The sequence below is a fragment of the Lucilia cuprina genome, chromosome 3 (genome assembly GCF_022045245.1).
Source record: "Lucilia cuprina isolate Lc7/37 chromosome 3, ASM2204524v1, whole genome shotgun sequence".
NCBI classification, from domain to species: domain Eukaryota; kingdom Metazoa; phylum Arthropoda; class Insecta; order Diptera; family Calliphoridae; genus Lucilia; species Lucilia cuprina.
In genome coordinates, this window is record NC_060951.1 from 6,586,994 (window position 1) to 6,592,612 (window position 5,619).

A 5,619-nucleotide genomic window follows, 5' to 3' on the forward strand; every position below is an offset into this window, starting at 1 on the left:
TTCTGTTCTAGTTCTGTTCTAGTTCTGTTTTAGTTCTGTTTTAGTTCTGTTCTAGTTCTGTTCTAGTTCTGTTCTAGTTCTGTTCTAGTTCTGTTCTAGTTTTGTTCTTTTTCTGTTCTGGTTCTGTTCTAGTTCTATTCTAATTCTTTTCTAGTTCTTTTCTACTTCTATTCTAGTTCTATTCTAGTTCTAGAAGTTCTGTTCTAGTTCTGTTCTGTTGTAGTTGAAATTGTAATTTAGTTTTAGTTTAACTTTAGAACAACCCCATTCAACATTTTTATCACATGATAAACATTGCAATTGCATCTACAATTATTTCCTGCTCATGCGCATTGTCCAGTAGTAGTTGTTGTTGTTTTCGAAAAAAGATGCAATTGTGCAGGAGATGAATGAATGTAAGGATTGCCGGCATTCTATTGACGATTCTATTGAAAATTGCATTGTTAACATAAAAAACAACTGATAAAATGAAATTAACTATATTAAGGTAACGCCTACATTTTGCAACTTTCTAAGGAAAACAAAAAAACGTTATCAAAATCACCATTATAATCTAACAGCAAACATTAATATTAACTTCACTAGAAACATACAACAATATGATTTTTTTACCTAATTTATTTAAGAGCATATCAAAAACTGCTCCACCTAATGAAAGCAGACAAATTTCCCAGAATTTCTTTTCATACACACACACACACACACACACCTGCACATACACTCATTTGTATAGTATATTAAAGTTTGGTAAAATTTCAAAATTTCAAGCTTCTTTAAAACAATAAGTTTTCTAACCGTTACTTTTTATATTGTTAAACAGCTTTAGTTAGCTTTTTTTTAAATTCTTAACAAACATTCCTTTGATATCGGACACAACCATAACTTGAAAGTTGTAGTAGTAGTAGTGGCAGAAGCAGAAGCAACAGAGTATTTGCTAATAAACCTGCTTTAAGCCACAAAACAAAATATATATGACCAAAATGGCAAGCAAAGCTATTTTATTTTTCTCTACTTCTACCGGAATTCTTGGAAAAACATTTTAAAGATATTTTGGCACTTTGTTGTTGTTGCCTTTTTTTATTTCATCTCTTGTTTTCTTACTTTTAATTAAGTATGAAGTTTAGATTGCTTTTAGAGTTTTATGTAGGTTGTTTAAAAAAGGTTTTTATTAAAATTGAAAATGAGAAAAAAAGAACAAGAAGCTTCAAAAGAATCTTACCGTTGTTGAGAGTTGAAAAAATGCCAAAATCATATAAATTTTATTTGTTAAATGGAGACAAAAAGATGAAGAAGCTTTTATTGCTTTAAGCTTCAACAAAAAAGTAATGAATCTTAGCGATTTTCCATAGTAACACGGAAGGGAATGAGGATTTACATTAATCGAACTTGTGGGGAGAGACTCTCAAAAAACTACTGATAGTTTGGGAGATTTTTCACAAGATTGAGTATCTTAAAGTATTTTTACTTTCTATGAAATCATTCCTTACATATCTAAGATATCAGTTGCTTGAAATGGTTCCTAAAAAAGGCTGCTTCATTTCCGCAGCAAGATTTTTGAAATCGCTTTTGATTTCCCAGACTTTAAGAAGACCGAAATTGGAAAATTTTGCGAAGTTGCAAGAATTTACGGTTCTTCTGCTCGTTGGACTGTTGTATCAATTACAGACATCACTTCAAAGCTACATTGGTTAAAGTGGCTCCCTAGGAAGTAAACTTCTATTTAGGAGCACAATTTTAGAATCTAACTTTACATTACACAAAGTTAAAGCAAGTGAAAGTTTGACAGTTTTTGCAAACTTGTATGCTCTTTGGGTTCCTCTACTCTCTACACTCTCGCAACTATACAAACTATTACTTCAGAGCTAGATTGACTTCAATGTCTCCCTAGGGAAGTAAGCTGCTCTTTGAAAGCAAAACCTTAGACTTAACATTTTATTAGGCAAAGCTCAATAAATTTTGGGGATCTCCTGCTATATAGCCTCAAGTAACGCTTGGGATCATCTGTAGAAGACTAAGGTGATTGAAAGTGAATCCTAAAGAATTAAGCTTCACTTAAATACCAACAAATTACAAATAACTTTTGATTAGACAAAGTTGAAGGAAGTGAAACTTGGGAAATTTTGCAAACTTGTATGCTTTTTGGGTTCCTATACTCTCTAGACTCTCGCAACTATAGAAACCATCACTTCAAAGCTAGTTTAACTTCAGTGGCTCCCTAAGGAAGTAAGCTTTTCTTTAAAAGCAAAACTTTACACATTACTTTCATTAGACAAAGTTAAAAGCAACGAAAGTTTGAAAACTTTGTGAAATTGAGGAATTTTGGGGTTCTCCTGCTATAAAGACCTATGAAACGATTGGGATCATCTGAAGTTAACTAGAGTGACTGAAAGTGAATCCTAAAGAATTAAGTTTCACTTAAATATCAACAAATTACAAATAACTTTTCATTACACAAAGTTAAAGAAAGTGAAAGTTTGGAAACTTTTCCTACCTTGTATGCTTTTTGGGTTCCCCTACTCTCTATACTCGCGCAACTATAGGAACCATCACTTCAAAGCTAGTTTAACTTCAGTGACTCCCTAAGGAAGTAGCTATTCTTTAAAAGCAAAACTTTTGACATTACTTTCATTAGACAAAGTTAAAAGCAACGAAAGTTTGGAAACTTTGCGAAGTTGAGGAATTTAGGAGTGCTCCTGCTATAAAGACCTAAGTAACGCTTAGGATCATCTAAAGATAACTAGAGTGACTGAAAGTGAATCCTAAAGAATTAAGCTTCACTTAAATACCAACAAATTACAAATAACTTTTGATTAGACAAAGTTAAAGGAAGTGAAAGCTTGACAGTTTTTGTAAGCTTATATGCTCTTTGGGTTACTCTACTCTCTAGACTCTCGCAACTATTAGGACCATTAATTCAACGAAAGATTGGCTTGAGTGGATCTCCAAAAAGCCATTACTTTTCTTTAGACAAAGTTAAAAGAAACTGAAGTTTGAACTTTTTTGCGGAGTTAAGGATGTTTTGACTTCTCGAACTCCTTTTGCAAATCTTGGAATCATCACTAGAAATCTAGAGTAACTTAAAGTGAAGCTTAAGAAATCAATCTTCTCTATAATGCTGAATTTTAAGATAAAACACTTCATGAGATATAAGTTAAAGGAAACAAAAGTTTGAAAACTTTTGCAAAGTTAAAAGATTTTTGGATTGTTCTATTCTCTAGCTTTTCGCAAAACATAGAATCAGAACTTAAAGGCTTTATTGACTTCAAGTAGTTCCTAAAGAAGCAAGCTTTATACAGTAACAAAAAAATAATCATTGAGCTTTCTTTTGACAAAGTTAAAAGGAACTGAAACGTACGAAATTTCGAACAATGTTGACTTTGCCGTTCGAGGACTCTCTGGCTTTGCAAATGAATTGGTATTATGACTTAAAGGCTAGAGTTACTTTAATTTGATCCTTATGGATTAAATTTCTCTTTGTTACCAAGAATTTTTGTGATAACTTTAAGCTTAGCAAAGTTTTATGAAGTAAAAGTTTGGAGAGTTAAGCGATTTTTGGTTTCCCAAACGTTCTAGCTTTTCAATTGAATTGATAGAAGATTTTAAAGATTATAGCAACTTAATTAAGAACTAGAAGAATGAAGCTTTACTTTCTTATCAATAACTTAGTCATAATTGTTGGTTTGGTAAAGTTTAACAAAGTAAAAGTTTGCGAAATTAAAGAATTTTTGAGTTCATCGTTCTTTGAGTTGCAAATGTATTAATATAACTTCTTAAAGTCTAGAATAACTTTGAACAGATCTTGAAAAATCCAAATTCATTTTGTTATAAAAACTTTTTTGTTTTCTTTTGGCTTGTCAAAGTTTTTAGAAGTAAACATTTGGGGAGTCAGCCGATTTTTGAGTTCTCGAGGGCTTTAACTTTTTTAATGGATTGAAATAACTTCTTAAAGTCTAGAATAACTGGCATAACCAGAAGAAGCCTGCTTCATCTTGTTCGAGTTGTAATAATACTAATGTAGAAGGAGTTTTACCTCACGAATATGAAAAGAGAAAAACTTTAGCTCTCATTGATTCCTCGAACTTTTATTACAAAACCCAAAGATTTTCTTCAGCAAACATCTTGTTCTGATCTTGATTAGATCATCTTCCGGACGTGTGACTATCCTTAAACGCCAACATAACAATGACAAGATTCTCTACAAAGAAGTAGCATTTATATTCACTTCTTTTTCATTAAATTGACAACACTTTCTTTACATTTAAACACCCAGTTATTCATAATATTAATGTGGTTTTAAAAGACCTTCTTTTTTCCTCTCTATTACTTTTTTAACTCTAAAACTTAAACTTTGTTTTTGTTCAAAAAAAAAAAAAAAGAACGTTTTTGTTATTGTCGTTTATATTGTTGCTGTTCTTATTATTATTGTTGTTGATACACTGTCTGCATACCAAATACTACAAAACAAAAAGAGCCGGCTACTAATAGCAATAACAACAACAAAAACATACACATTTCTTCAAAAAAACAGCTCCCACCTTTAAAGAAAACTAAAAGAAGACCGGGAGGGGGTGTACACGTAGTCCATTACTAGTTTAAAAATGTAAACAAGTTTTCTGGTTTTTAAACTGCTAAAATATTTTAGTTTTTTTTTCCTTTCCTTTACACAGCGAAAACGTAGTAGTATTGCTGCAGTATTGCAACTTTACTACACCATTCAGCAACTGTGTTAAGTGTTTTTTTTTTTTGTTTTTGCTTACTTTTTGCGCGTTTTTATTATTGTTTTGGTCTGGGAATGTTGTTGGTCCACCATACCACACAACACCCTGATTATGTTTTGTTTTGTAACGACAATAATGATGTTGTTTAGTTTTTTTCTTTCTTTTTGTAATAATGATGTTTAGTAGCATAGTTTTCTTTTTCTTATATATTTACTAAGAAAATAACAAAAACAAAACTTTATTATACAAAAAATCTCTCCCGGATTTGCGGATGCTGCACAAGCAAATGCAATTCTGTTTGCACAACACAACACAGCAAAAAAACAAGTTGAAACTATTTAGTTTGAATGAACAAACTTGTGTACGTCAGGGTTAAAAACTATAATCTAAAAATTAAAGAAAGCTATAGACTTAACTACAAACTGGACTAGACTATAGACTATAGAATAGACTATAGACTGGACTATAGACTGGACTATAGACTGGAATATAGATTGGACTATAGACTAGACTAGACTATAGACAAGACTATAGACTAGACTATAGACTAGACTATAGACTAGACTATAGACTAGACTATAGACTAGACTATAGACTAGACTATAGACTAGACTATAGACTAGACTATAGACTAGACTATAGACTAGACTATAGACTAGACTATAGACTAGGCTATAGACTAGACTATAGACTAGACTATAGACTAGACTATAGACAAGACTATATATAAGACTATAGACTAAACTATAGACTAGACTATAGAATGGACTATAGACTAGACTATTACTAGACAATAGACTAGACTATTACTAGACTATAGACTAGACTATAGACTAGACTATAGACTAGACTATAGACTAGACTATAGACTAGACTATAGACTAGACTATAGACTAGACTA

The 5,619-nt window shown here is 31.4% G+C and overlaps 1 protein-coding gene across 6 annotated transcripts in view; it reads right to left on the reverse strand.

The window, feature by feature from the left end:
* Window positions 1-5,619, reverse strand: part of LOC111677591 (insulin-like growth factor 2 mRNA-binding protein 1) — a 104,297-nt gene that overhangs the window by 7,406 nt on the left and 91,272 nt on the right. The window lies entirely within an intron of this gene.